Here is a 14,606-nt window from a genome sequence, read left to right as displayed (position 1 = left end):
CCATTTATATTTCTTCTCTGGAGAGATGTCTATTTAGGTCTTCTCTCCATTTTTTTATTGGATTGTTTGTTTTTGTTTTTTTGATATTGAGTTATATGAGCTATTTATATATTTTGGAAAGTAAACCTTGTTGTTTGCATTGTTTGCAAATATTTTCTCCCAGTCCATAGGTTGTCTTCTTGTTTTGTTTATGGTTTCCTTTGCTGTGCATAGGCTTATAAATTTGATTAGGTTCCACTTATTTATTTTTGCTTTTATTTCTATTGCCCTGGGAGTTTGGGCTAAGAAGATATCATTGTGATTTATGTCTGAGGATGTTTGCCTGTGTTCTCTTCTAGGAGCTTTGTGGTTTTTTGTCTTATATTTAAACCTTTAAGCTTTTTTGAGTTGATTTTTGTGTATGGTATGAGGGAGTCTCTAACTTCATTGATTTACATGCATCTGTCTAGCTTTTGTAATACCACTTACTGAAGAGACTATCTTTTCTCCATTGTATATTCTTGCCTCTTTTGTTGAAGATTAATTGACCATAGGTGTGTGGGTTTATTTCTGGGCTGTCTGTTCTGTTCCATTGCTCTGTGTATCTGTTTTTGTGCTAATCCCATGCCATTTTGATTACTGTGGCTTTGTAGTATGATCTGAAGTCTGGGAGGGTTATTCCTCAAGCATTGCTCTTTTTCCTCAGGGTTGCTTTGGCAGTTCTGGGTCTTTTTATTGTGATTCTATGTATATTTTTGCATTATATGTTCTAACTCTGTTAAAAAAAAATGTCATGGACAATTTGCAAGGGATCACGTTGAATCTGCAGATTGCTTTGCATTGTATATTCATTTTAACAATATTAATTCTTCCACTCCAAGAGCATGGATTATCTTGCCATTTCTTTGTATCATCTTCAATTTCCTTTATCAGTGTTTTTTAAGTTCTCATTGTATAGTTCTTTCCACCACCCTGGTTAGGTTTATTCATAGATTTTTTGTTTAAAGTGATTTTTAAATGAGATTTTTTTTTTTTACTTTCTCTTTCTGATATTTCATTGTTACTGTGAAGAAATGCACAGATTTATGTATATTAATCTTGTATCCTGTTATCTTGCTGAATTCATTTATTAGTTCTAATGTTTTTGTATAGAGTCTTCAGGGTTTTCTAAATATAATATCATGTCCTTGGCATTGAAGGCAAAAGGAGAAGGGAGTAGCAGAGGATGACGTGGTTAGCTAGCATCCCTGATTCAGTGGGCATAAATTTGAGCCCAACTCTGGGAGATAGTGGAGGACAGAGGAGCCAGGCGTGCTACCGTCCATGGGGTTGCAAAGAGTCAGACATGACCTAGCAACTGGACAACAATAACAGCCTCTGAAAATAGTGACAGTTTTATATCTTCCTTTCTAATTTGGATGACTTTTACTTATTTTATTGCCTAATTACTTTGGTTAGTAATTTTAACACTGTGCTGATTAAAAGTGGAAAGAGTGGGCATCCTTGTCTTGTTCCTAGTCTTATAGGAAAAGCTTTACAGCTTTCTACCGTTGCATATGATGTTAGCTCTGTATTGTCATATATGTTATTACATTGAGGTATGATCCCTTTATATCCACTTTGTTGAGAGTTATTATCGTAAGTGGATGTTGAATTTTGTCAGATGCTTTTCTGCATCTATTGAGATGATCATCCAGTTTTTATCCATACATTTTGTTGATGTATGGTGTATCACGTAGACTAATTTGTAGATGTTGAACCATCCTTGAATGCCTGGGATAAATCCCACTCAGTTGTGGCATGTAATCCTTTTAATGTATTACTGAGTTTGGTTTGCTAATATTTTGTTGATGATTTTTGTATCTATGTTTATCAGTGATATAGATCTGTAATTTTCTAGTGTCATTCTTGTCTGGTTTAGTGTCAGGGTCATGCTGGCTTTGTAAAATGAGTTTGGAAGAGTTTCTTCCTCTTCTAATTTTGGAGGAGTTTTAGAAGGATTGATATAAATTCTCCATGGAGTGTTTGGTAGAATTCACTGTGAAGCTGTCTGGTCCTGGATATTTTTTGTTGGGAGGTTTTTGAATATTAATTCAACCTCCTTACTAATAATGGGTCTGTTCAGATTTTCTATTTCTTCATTATTCAGTCTTGGGGCTTTGTACATTTCTAGGAATTTATTTATTCTAGATTATCCAGTTGTTGGTGTTGTTCATAGTAGTCTCTTGTGATCCTTTTTTATTTCTGTGATATCAATTGTAACATTCCCTATTTCATTTCTGATCTTATTTATTTGTGTTTTCTCTGTCTCTTTTTTTGGGAGGTGAGTCTAGGTAAAGGTTTGTTAATTTAGTTTGTCTTTTCAAAGAATCAGCTATTAGTTTCATTCACCTTTCCTATAGTTTTATTTTTTTAGCCTCTGTTTCCTTTATCTGTGCTCTATTTTTTTTTTTTCTTTCTTCTACTAAATTTGGGCTTCATTTGTTCTTCTTTTTCTAGTTCCTTGAGGTGTGAAATGAAGTTACTTGAGACTTCTTTTTTATTAAGATAGGCATTTATTGCCATGAATATCCCTCTAAGAACTGCTCTTGCTACATCATATAAGTTTAATTTAGAGTGATTCATTGTTTGTTAGTTGAATTTAAAAAAAACAACAAATGGCAGTCTTTTAATGTTTGTCTTTTATGCTTGAGCTTGGAACAGCTTAGTGTCCTTTCAAATAGAAATGGCACAGTAAAGTTAATCAAATGCCACAGCACACTGATGAGTGGAAGTATGAATATATATATTCATCATATATAATGAATATATACTGATGAATGTATACCTTAGATGCTTAAAACATACTAAGAAAGTGATCTTTTAATTATCTCACTGACCCATCTCTGTTGATCTTAATGATCAGAGAGTTACTGGTATCCATATTTAGTAGCTTCTCATTAATCCTCATGCTCCTTACCCTTTTTGTAATATTTAATATTGAATACACCATCCTTCTTAATTCTTTATTCTCCTTTTATTCGCCAATGAGAAATGTATTATCATCTTAAATGAACCTATGGATTACTCTCTCTGACTTCTACTTGTCCCTTTGGTAAATTCCTCCATCTACATCTCTCTGACTTCTACTTGTCTCTTTGGTAACTTCCTCTGTCTACCTGTCTTTTCAGAACTTTTGATGTGGTTTCAGCCGTCTTCACTTTTTGATAGACATTTTCTTCCTAGATGATTTCATTTACTGTGTGTCTCCAACTATCACCTGAGTATTCATAACTCTATTATTTTCAGCTGTGTTCTCTTCATAATTCTATAGTTCTAACCACAGTGCCAAATGACTTCTAGACTATTTTCCTATACATTTGACCTTTGAACAGTTTGGGTTTGAACTGCATGGCTCCACCTATACTTGTCTTTTTTTTTTTTTTCCCCCAGTAAATGCATATTGCAGTACACCATCTGAGGTTGGTTGAACCACAGATACAGAGAGCTGAGACCTGAGTATAAAGTTCTATATGAAGTTTTGAATGCATGGAGGGTTAGTCCTCTTAACTCCCTTATCCCCATTGTTCAAGGGTCAAGTATAGTTTCTGCAAACACATGCCCAAAATAAACATGTGATCTTCCTCTCCACTCCTAAGTCTGTCTTTTCTTATTTTGTTTTAGTTAAGAACATCACCTTTTGCTGAGTTAAAATCAGAGTGAACCTTGACTTTTCTGTTCCTCACACCCCACATTCAATCTTACCAACTCTTATCACTTCTACCTCCTGAATATTTAAGGATTTTCTCCATATCACTGCTACCCAAGCACTGGCACTACAGTACCTCATACTTGATAGTTCATTTTAGTGGCTTTCCAACTGGTCTCTAGTCTTTCACCACCACCCTCATACCCCCCACTTCCCGGCAGCCCCCAGAGGTTAACACATCTGAACTTCCCAGGTTAACACTCCCCAGCTTAGAAACCTGTGATGATTCCTACTCGGTTATCTTAACTGTCAGACCCTTTAGCATGGTTCAAGTTTGCATCAGTTGGAATTCTTTCAGTGGCAAGTAATAAAGCCAATTCAAATTGGCATGAACCCATTTTCATCAAACTGAAAAAAGTCTAGACGGGTAGGACTGACTTTGCAGGGAAATTGCTGAGTCAGTGTCACGCATGCCTGCCAAGTCTCTTCAGTGGTGTCCGACTCTTTGTGACCTTATGGACTGTACTCTGCCAGGCTCCTCTGTCCATGGGATTCTCCAGGCGAGAATACCAGTGTGTTTCCGTACCCTTCCCCAGGGGAATTTCCTGACTGAACACAGGTCTCCTGAGGCTCCTGCATTGCAGGCGGGTTCTTTACCACTGAGCCACCAGGGAAGCCAGGCCCAATTCCTTGCCATCTCTCTGCCTGCTTTATCCACAAGCTCCATGTGGTGTCACCCCAGCAGCTCCAGGTTATTTTCCTCGTGGTCATAAGACATTAGCTAAGAGGTGCAGCCTCAGAGTCCCATTTCTAATCAACCAGCAGAAGAGAGACCACTGGTTTCTGCCAGAAGCCCCAGCGAAGGTCTCATCTGCTCACACTAGCTGTGACTGGGTTATAAATCAATCCCTTAACTCGTCACAGTAGCTAGAAAGGATGGGTATGCTAATTGGCCTGCATCTATCAGGCCCACGCATGTAAGCTAAGGATGGTGTGTTGGGGAAACCCCAAGATTTCCTTCAGATTTGGTGATTTGCCGGCAGGACCTGCAGAACTCAGCATGTAATTTTATACTTATGACCATGATTTATTACATCAAAATAAACAAAGCAAAATCAGAAAGGCCATGTGATTGAAGTCCAGAGGAAATCAGGTACAAGCATTCAAGTGATCCTGTTAGACATAATTTTATGTCTTCTTCCACGCTCTTCAAGGGTTCTTCCCCTATGCATCCAGGACATGTGTCGTTTTCCCAGTATCTGATTGTGATGACATGTGAAATGCCTGCCAAGACTCAGTGTCTAAGGTTTTCATCGGGATGCTGGTCAGACAGGCATCTTCTGCCAGACTTCACAGTAGAATTCCAGACTCCTAAAAGGAAAGCAGGTATTTAGCATCAACTGCATTGTTTGTACAGTTTGGGAACCTCCTCAAAATCTACATTCCCAGATCTCAGCCAGGGGCCAAACTTGCAGGTGCATCTTTCTAAGGATAGCAATCTCAGGCCTGACATGGCCTAACTGATAGGCTCAACCCCAACCAAACTACAAGGCCTGAGAGTGAATCAGAGGAAATTTAGAGTATAGGGAACCAAATCTCAGAAGTCTACCTCAAAGGCACATTAGTTCTCCTAAATTGCTTTCTCACCGCATCGCCTGCAAACACCTCTGTATCCTTAGGCCTCCCCAATGTATTCCCTGTGCCAAGCTATTCTTAATGCGCAGCAGTAGAACCATCTCTTAACTCCTCCCAGAACTCTCTGTTTGTTTTAAAGCAAATAATCTGAGAAAGCTGAATTTTATATTGGAGAGAAACAGATTTGTATAATAACCAATTTAATAATACTACTACCCCAACATTAAAGTTATCCTTTCTAAGTCAAAAAATATTGCGGGAAAACTAAATGATAACCCCATGGAAAAATTCTGAAGTTGAGAGACCCCAAAAGCTGAAAGTTACAGAAAGTGATTTTCTGAAGAGCAGCTTTTAGGACAATGTGGACTAAGCTATTTAAGAGTGGGGAGGAAAGACAAGAAGCCATTAAAAAACCCATAAATAGGCAAAATAGAAAAACTGTGAGTGTTGGCAAAACCTAGATTTATATTGCATGTGCCTGCAGTATGTTGGCTGAAGTTTCCTGTGCTTTGCTGTGCTTAGTCGCTCAGTCATGTCCGACTCTTTGTGACCCCGTGGACCATAGCCCGCCAGGCTCCTCTGTCCATGGGAATTCTCCAGGCAAGAATACTGGAGTAGGTTGCCATGCCCTCCTCCAGGGGATCTTTCCAACCCAGGGATCAAACCCAGGTCTCCCACATTGTGGGTGGATTTTTTACCATGAGTGGATACCACCCATCCAAGCCATGACATCTAGCTATCAGAATTATTATAGCTTAAAAGATAAAAAGATACCTGAGGAGGTACAATGTTGCACTAAAATTCACAATTTACTCATGGAAGAGCTATTGATAGCTTCATCCAGAAGCCATGTTTGAGAGAGTTTGGTTGCATAATTTTGAGTCCACAGCTGATAAAAATCAGAAAATAGAGAAGTAGAAAGCACTGTGAGTTGGGGGAGCCTTGGCCCGGGGAAGTTTTTGAGGGCAGCATAGAAGAAGACATAAAATTATGTCTCAATAGGATCACTTCAAGTGAGTTTTATGTGACGGGAGATTGAACAGGTCTTATTCCTTAATCTCTTTTGAAGTTACAAGCATGACAGTAGAAATGATGATTGGTTAAATCAGCTGTCAGCAAGCATTTTCTGTAAAGACCTAGATCGTAGTATTCTAGGATTTGTAGGCCACATATGGTCTCTGTCGCATATTCTCTTTTGAAATCAACTTTCTAAAAAATGTAAAACTCTGTGGAAAAACTGGAGAGGAGGAGAGGGAGTGGATATGGCCTGAAGGCGTGGGTGCTGAGAGTGCCAGTTTGGAAAAAAAAATTTTTGAACTGTCACTTATTTGCTTTAAACATTTATGAAAGTATGAATTCATATGAATTATGAAAGTATGAAAGGCCTTCTCCCACCCTCATGCCCAGGCAGGTGAAGCCACACAGGCTGTGCCCCTACCAGCCACACGTTGCACTCCTTATGTTAGTGAGTGGCACTGACATCTCAGTTTTCTTAACCAGCAACTCTTTCCTGACCACCAAAGAATTGATGCTTATGAACAGTAGTGTTGCAGAAGACTCTTGAGAGTCCCCTGGACAGCAAGGAGATCAAACCAATCAAGGAAATCAACTCTGAATATTCACTGGAACGAAGAACTGATGCTGAAGCTGAAGCTCCAATACTTTGGCCACTTGATGTGAAGAGCTGACTCATTGGAAAAGACCCTGATGCTGGGAAAGATTGAAGGCGGGAGGAGAAGGGGGTGACAGAGGATGAGCTGGTTGGATGGCATCACCTTGATGGACATGAGTTTGAGCAAGCTCTGGGAGTTGCTGATGGATAGGAAAGCCTGGCGTGCTGCAGTCCATGGGGTCACAGAGTTGGACACGACAGAGCAGCTGAGTAACAACGAAACTGCATTTTCACCTTGATCTTCCTTTTCATCTTCACCAACATTCATGACATACCCTCTTCCTCAAAATACCCTCTATTTAAACACTGCTATTTTAGATATTTTACTTCTGAACTGTTTTCTTAGACAAAGCTTTTAGGAGTAGGATTATTTGGTTAAGAGGTAAGAGAAGCTTTGTAATAGTACTTTACAGCAACAAAGTTTCATTTGTGCTTATCCCACTTTGAGAGGAAAGGAGAGCAAACACCTCAGCATGTTTATGAATAGTAAGTTCTATCATAAAAAACAAAAGTGACAGCCTTATGCAAGTCAATACCTGCAGACTGCATCAGTCCCTTGGTTCCTAATGTGATTAAATCTTGTATCACCAACCAAGAGAAAGCAATTGAAGCAATGTGACTTAGATTCAAATAGGTGTCTTGTGGGAGTAAATTAGGCAAGAAGTGAATACTGCTGTGTGCAGAAGCAGGCCCAGGTGGAGTAGGCCCCTGCATCTGATTGAGAACGGGTCCATCATCAGAATACACAGTCTTGTTTACAGAATGTATCGTTAGAAGGTAGGTAGGACTATGCGTTTCAATGATTTGAATCTTTTGCCTTTTTGAATAATCAGCTGAAGTTGGGATTCATTGGCAAGCAAGCCCACACTTTGGCCCATGTCCCAAGGCAAGACATCTGGACAGTAAGGTTATTTCACCTCAGATTGGGTGATTAGAGGAAGGAGTGTACAATATAAGGAAGGGGGCCAGGCCAGTGGGAGGAGGGATAATTGTTAGATTAAGGACAGACACACACAAAAAGGGAAGAAGAACCCCACCCGCCCAAATCACCTCCCACCCCAGAATGTCTCTCTGTGAACTATCTACAGGAAGTGAGGTGGGGAGATCAAAACCACAAAAACCAAATTCCAAACAGATGTTTGGGGGAAAGCGGGGACAGGGCAACAAGTGGACCTCAAGTGTGGCTCCCCTGTTATGCCACACTTCTCCCGGCCCCCGGTCCCCAGCACGCAGCCCAAGCCTACACGAACCATGCATACTGGAGGCCAGGACTCGCTTGCCTTCACACACACACACACACACACACACACACACACACACACACACACCACGTACATCTACATCCCATATGTACAGGGATGCCTGCCCACAAGACACACACACACACACACACACACAGAGTCTGAGGCACGCTCGTGAGGGCCCATAGCACTGATACGTTCACCTTAAGGCTGCAGAATGTGGGGCCCAGAGAGGGCGAAGGAGTGAGATGGCCTGGGGCCTCCCTTCTCAGAGGCCCCTACCTCGGTATGTACCAGGCCCCCACCCTTACCCTCTCTTCAACCCAAGTCCACCGAGCCCAATACTCAATTCTCTCTGGGTGCAAGATGTGTAATAGCCGAGGATGGCGCCCCTGGGCCCCAGGCAGAGCGAAGGGGGAGATCACGGCCCCCATTCTCAGATGGGGTCCAGCAGGAGGTAAGACCGGCTGGAAGGAAGCCCTGGGATGGCTCGGGGCTAGTGGGAAAGCTAACTCCCGAAAGTTCCTCCTGCCTCATCCACAGGGTCAGGAGAACAGGCGAGGGGCCAAGACAGGGCCCAGAGGCGGCGCCAGAGGCTCTGCGCCAGCTCCTGGCTTCCCACGGGGCAACGCAAGCCCCGGCCACGAGGGGGAGCCAGAAACCCAATCCTGAGCGCGGCTTCCACGGGGCCGCGCCTTCTCGCCACCCAGGCCACGGACTTGACTGCTTTTCTGACCGTGAGCAGGAAGGGAGCTGGATGGCCCCAGGCCGCTCACGACAGGGCAAGGAAGGCGGCACAGGGCGCTGTCCACCGGGCGGCCACCAGAAGGCAGCCTCTGGCAGGAGCAGCAACGCAGAGGCGGGCTGCCGTGGCCGCCCCAGCCAGAAATTCAGGTAGGCCCCACGGCTCCACGCTTTGGCCCTGCCAGGGGCTTTCTGTTGATTAAAGACCAGAATGTCCCCCACTGCCCGAAGGCCTGGTCCTGCGGCAGGCAGTGGAGAGTCCCCCACATCCTGGTCTGGGCACAAAGGTGAGGGCAGGACAAGATCCTGGAGGCAGGGCCGCTGGGACCGCCGAGGTGAGTTTGGCAGAGGGCTGAAAGAAAAGAAAGCAAAGCAAAACTGGAAGCGGCAGTAATGAGGATGGGGGCACAAACAAAAAAGCAAAATAAAAAGTTAAAAAAAAAAAGACAAGCACCCCCTCCACCCCCACCCCAGGTGGTGATGGAAGCTGTGCGCGTGCTCTCTGAGGCAGGCGGGCAGCGCTGCTCCCTCCGGGATGCTGGGAGACCTGGGGGAAGGGGGTCTGCTGCTCGGGTTCTGTGAGCACAGGCTGTCGTAGCGGTCCAGGGGTGTGACTGTGATGGACTGGGTGATGAACTCGTTGTCAGGGTACCTTGTGTCGACCTGAGATGTGACCTGAGGTTGTAGCTACCTTCTGGCCCACTGTCCCCTATACAAATTGACCTGTCTTCTTTTTTCTCTGCCTGCTTAAGAATTGTTCATTTGCTGAGTTGTGTCCGACTCTTTGCGACCCCATGCACTGCAGGATGCCAGGCTTCCCTGTCCTTCACCATCTCCTGGAGTTTGCTCAAACTCACGTCCATTGAGTTGGTGATACCATCCAACCATCCCATCCTCTGTCCCCCCTTCTCCTCCTGCCTTCAGTCTTCCCCAGCATCGTGGTCTTTTTCCAGTGAATTGGCTCTTTGTATCAGGTGGCCAAAGAATTGGAGCTTCAGATTCAGCATCAATCCTTCCAATGAATATTCAGGGTTGGTTTCCTTTAGGATTGACTGGTTTGATCTCTTTACTGTCCAAGGGACTCTCAGGAGTCTTCTCCAGCACCACAAGTCAAAAGCATCAATTCTTGGGCGTTCAGCCTTCGTTATGGTTCAACTCTCATATCTGTACCTGACTACTGGAAAAACCATAGCTTTGACTATATGGACCTTTGTTGGCAAAGTTAGGAGTACTCAGTTTTATTAGCCTGTGGGTTGAGTTAGGACAGATTGGAAAAATAGTTTGCCCTCATCCTCCATCTTTCAGCATAATGTGTGAGCTATTCCAGAATATGGTTTTTGCTACATGTAACCATGTTGATTCCCAAGTAACAATTTTCAAGACCACCAATGGATAGTCAATTAATGAGTATTTATTGAACTCCTAGTGTGTGAATGAGTGAATCCAATTTTATCATTACTTCTTAAGGATTATTATCTTTAAAAGGATTTCTTGGGACTTCCCTGGTGGTCCAGTGGCTAAGACTCCGAGCTCCCAGTGCAAGGAGCCCAGGGTTCGACCTGGGAACTAGATCCCACTTGTCACAACTAAAGATGCAGCATGCCACAACGAAGAGCAAAGATCAGCGTGCCACAACTAAGACCTGACCCAGCGATCAAGAACCCACCTGCAGGAGCCTCAGGAGTCTTGGGTTCGATCCCTGGGTTGGGAAGATCCCCTGGAGGAGGGCATGGCAACCACTCCAGTGTTCCTGCCTGAAGAATCCCATGAACAGAGGACCCTGGTGGGATATGGTCCACAGGGTCCCCCGTCCTTGGGATTCTCCAGGCAGGAACACTGGAGTGGGTTGCCATTTCCTTCTCCAATGCATGAAAGTGAAAGTGAAAGTGAAGTCGCTCAGTCGTGTCCGACTCCTAGCGACCACATGGACTGCAGCCTACCAGGCTCCTCTGTCCATGGGATTTTCCAGACAAGAGTACTGGAGTGGGGAGCCATTGCCTTCTCCCACAGCACAGCACAAATACTTATAAAAAGGAATTCTTATTCTTTAGTAGGTGTTTGGTGGTTTTTCAGGTTTGATTTAAATTGCATTTTTTAAATTAGAGAATGAATATTTTCTCATGAGTTAAGGAATGTGTATTTCTCCAAATGTAAATTGTCAGTCTATTCTTCAGAGTTGACAATTGAAAAAAAAAAGAAACAAACAAACAAAAAACCTTTGGCATATGGCCATGAAACTCCCAGAAGTTAATGAGTTGTCCCAGGTCACTCTGGGAGAGGTGTAAGTCAGAACAAGAAACAAAGTCACCAACTCCTAGTTTGTGTTTGTTCTATTATGTATTCTAAGCAGTATCTCTAAACATATCTTTCCATCCCTGTCTTTTAAGGTGATATGATTTGTCTTAAAAGATACTCCACAATGAAGGAGAATGGGACTCTGAGAAGTGCTGTTTCTATAAACCTAGCAGTACTTTAGCTCTGTAACTTTAGAATTATAAGAAATTCTCTAGCCAAAAGTTTAATAGGAGAAGGCTGGATATTGCATAATTAGTTGGACCAGAGAGGTCAGTCGTTGACAATTTTTTTTTTCCCATTTATTTTTATTAGTTGGAGGCTAATTACTTTACAACATTGCAGTGGTTTTTGTCATACATTGAAATGAATTAGCCATGGATTTACATGTATTCCCCATCCTGGTCCCCCCTCCCACCTCCTTCTCCACCCGATCCCTCTGGGTCTTCCCAGTCCACCAGGCCCGAGCACTTGTCTCATGCATCCAACCTGGGCTGGTGATCTGTTTCACCCTAGATAATACACATGTTTCAATGCTGTTCTCTTGAAACATCCCACCCTCGCCTTCTCCCACAGAGTCCACAAGTCTGTTCTCTACATCTGAGTCTCTTTTTCTGTTTTGCATATAGGGTTATCGTTACCATCTTTCTAAATTCCATATATATGTGTTAGTATACTGTAATGGTCTTTATCTTTCTGGCTTACTTCACTCTGTATAATGGGCTCCAGTTTCATCCATCTCATTAGAACTGATTCAAATGAATTCTTTTTAATGGCTGAGTAATATTCCATGGTGTATATGTACCACAGCTTCCTCATCCATTCGTCTGCTGATGGGCATCTAGGTTGCTTCCATGTCCTGGCTATTATAAACAGTGCTGTGATGAACATTGGGGTGCACGTGTCTCTTTCAGATCTGGTTTCCTCGGTGTGTATGCCCAGAAGTGGGATTGCTGGGTCATATGGCAGTTCTATTTCCAGCTTTTTAAGGAATCTCCACACTGTTTTCCATAGTGGCTGTACTAATTTGCATTCCCACCAACAGTGTAAGAGGGTTCCCTTTTCTCCACACCCTCTCCAGCATTTATTGCTTATAGACTTTTGGATAGCAGCCATCCTGACTGGCGTGTAATGGTACTTCATTGTGGTTTTGATTTGCATTTCTCTGATAATGAGTGATGTTGAGCATCTTTTCATGTGTTTTTTTGGCCATCTGTATGTCTTCCTTGGAGAAATGTCTGTTTAGTTCTTTGGCCCATTTTTTGAGTGGGTCATTTATTTTTCTGGAGTTGAGCTGGAGGAGTTGCTTGTATATTTTTGAGATTAATCCTTTGTCTGTTGCTTCATTTGCTATTATTTTCTCCCAATCTGAGGGCTGTCTTTTCACCTTGCTTATAGTTTCCTTTGTTGTGCAAAAGCTTTTAAGTTTCATTAGGTCCCATTCGTTTATTTTTGCTTTTGTTTCTAAAATTCTGGGATGTGGGTCATAGAGGATCCTGCTGTGATTTATGTTGGAGAGTGTTTTGCCTATGTTCTCCTCTAGGAGTTTTATAGTTTTTGGTCTTAGGTTTAGATCTTTAATCCATTTTGAGTTTATTTTTGTGTATGGTGTTAGAAAGTGTTCTAGTTTCATTCTTTTACAGGTGGTTGACCAGTTTTCCCAGCACCACTTGTTAAAGAGGTTGTCTTTTTTCCATTGTATATCCTTGCCTCCTTTGTCGAAGATAAGGTGACCATAGGTTCGTGGATTTATCTCTGGGCTTTCTATTCTGTTCCATTGATCTATATTTCTGTCTTTGTGCCAGTACCATACTGTCTTGATGACTGTGGCTTTGTAGTATAGTCTGAAGTCAGGCAGGTTGATTCCTCCAGTTCCATTCTTCTTTCTCAAGGTTACTTTGGCTATTCGAGGTTTTTTGTATTTCCATACAAATTGTAAAATTATTTGTTCTAGTTCTGTGAAAAATACCGTTGGTAGTTCGACAGGGATTGCATTGAATCTATAGATTGCTTTGGGTAGTATAGCCATTTTGACAATATTGATTCTTCCAATCCATGAACACGGTATATTTCTCCATCTGTTTGTGTCCTCTTTGATTTCTTTCATCAGTGTTTTATAATTTTCTATGTATAGGTCTTTTGTTTCTTTAGGTAGATATACTCCTAAGTATTTTATTCTTTTTGTTGCAATGGTGAATGGTATTGTTTCCTTAATTTCTCTTTCTGTTTTCTCATTGTTAGTGTATAGGAATGCAAGAGATTTCTGTGTGTTAATTTTATATCCTGCAACTTTACTGTATTTGTTGATTAGCTCTAGTAATTTTCTGGTAGAGTCTTCAGGGTTTTCTATGTAGAGGATCATGTCATCTGCAAACAGAGAGAGTTTCACTTCTTCTTTTCCTATCTGGATTCCTTTTACTTCTTTTTCTGCCCTGATTGCTGTGGCCAACACTTCCAAAACTATGTTGAATAGTAGTGGTGAGAGTGGGCACCCTTGTCTTATTCCTGATTTCAGGGGAAATGCGTTCAAGTTTTCACCATTGAGGGTGATGCTTGCTATGGGTTTGTCATATATAGCTTTTATTATGTTGAGGTATGTTCCTGCTATTCCTGCTTTCTGGAGAGTTTTAATCATAAATGGATGTTGAATTTTGTCAAAGGCTTTTTCTGCATCTATTGAGATAATCATATGGTTTTTATCTTTCAATTTGTTAATGTGGTATATTACATTGATTGACTTGCGGATATTAAAGAATCCTTGCATTCCTGGGATAAAGCCCACTTGGTCATGATGTATGATTTTTTTAATATGTTGTTGGATTCTGTTTGCTAGAATTTTGTTAAGGATTTTTGCATCTATGTTCATCAGTGATATTGGCCTGTAGTTTTCTTTTTTTGTGGCATCTTTGTCTGGTTTTGGAATTAGGGTGATGGTGGCCTCATAGAATGAGTTTGGAAGTTTACCATCTTCTGCAATTTTCTGGAAGAGTTTGAGTAAGATAGGTGTTAGCTCTTCTCTAAATTTTTGGTAGAATTCAGCTGTGAAGCCATCTGGTCCTGGGCTTTTGTTTGCTGGAAGATTTCTGATTACAGTTTCGATTTCCTTCCTTGTGATGGGTTTGTTAAGATCTTCTATTTCTTCCTGGTTCAGTTTTGGAAAGTTATACTTCTCTAAGAACTTGTCCATTTCTTCCAAGTTGTCCACTTTATTGGCATAGAGCTGCTGGTAGTAGTCTCTTATGATCCTTTATATTTCAGTGTTGTCTGTTGTGATCTCTCCATTTTCATTTCTAATTTTGTTAATTTGGTTCTTCTCCCTTTGTTTCTTAATGAGTCTTGCTAATGGTTTGTCAAT

This window comes from Odocoileus virginianus, chromosome 3, assembly GCF_023699985.2.
Source record: "Odocoileus virginianus isolate 20LAN1187 ecotype Illinois chromosome 3, Ovbor_1.2, whole genome shotgun sequence".
NCBI classification, from domain to species: Eukaryota; Metazoa; Chordata; class Mammalia; order Artiodactyla; family Cervidae; genus Odocoileus; species Odocoileus virginianus.
The sequence above is the reverse complement of the archived record's forward strand: the minus strand, read 5'-3'. Positions refer to the sequence as shown.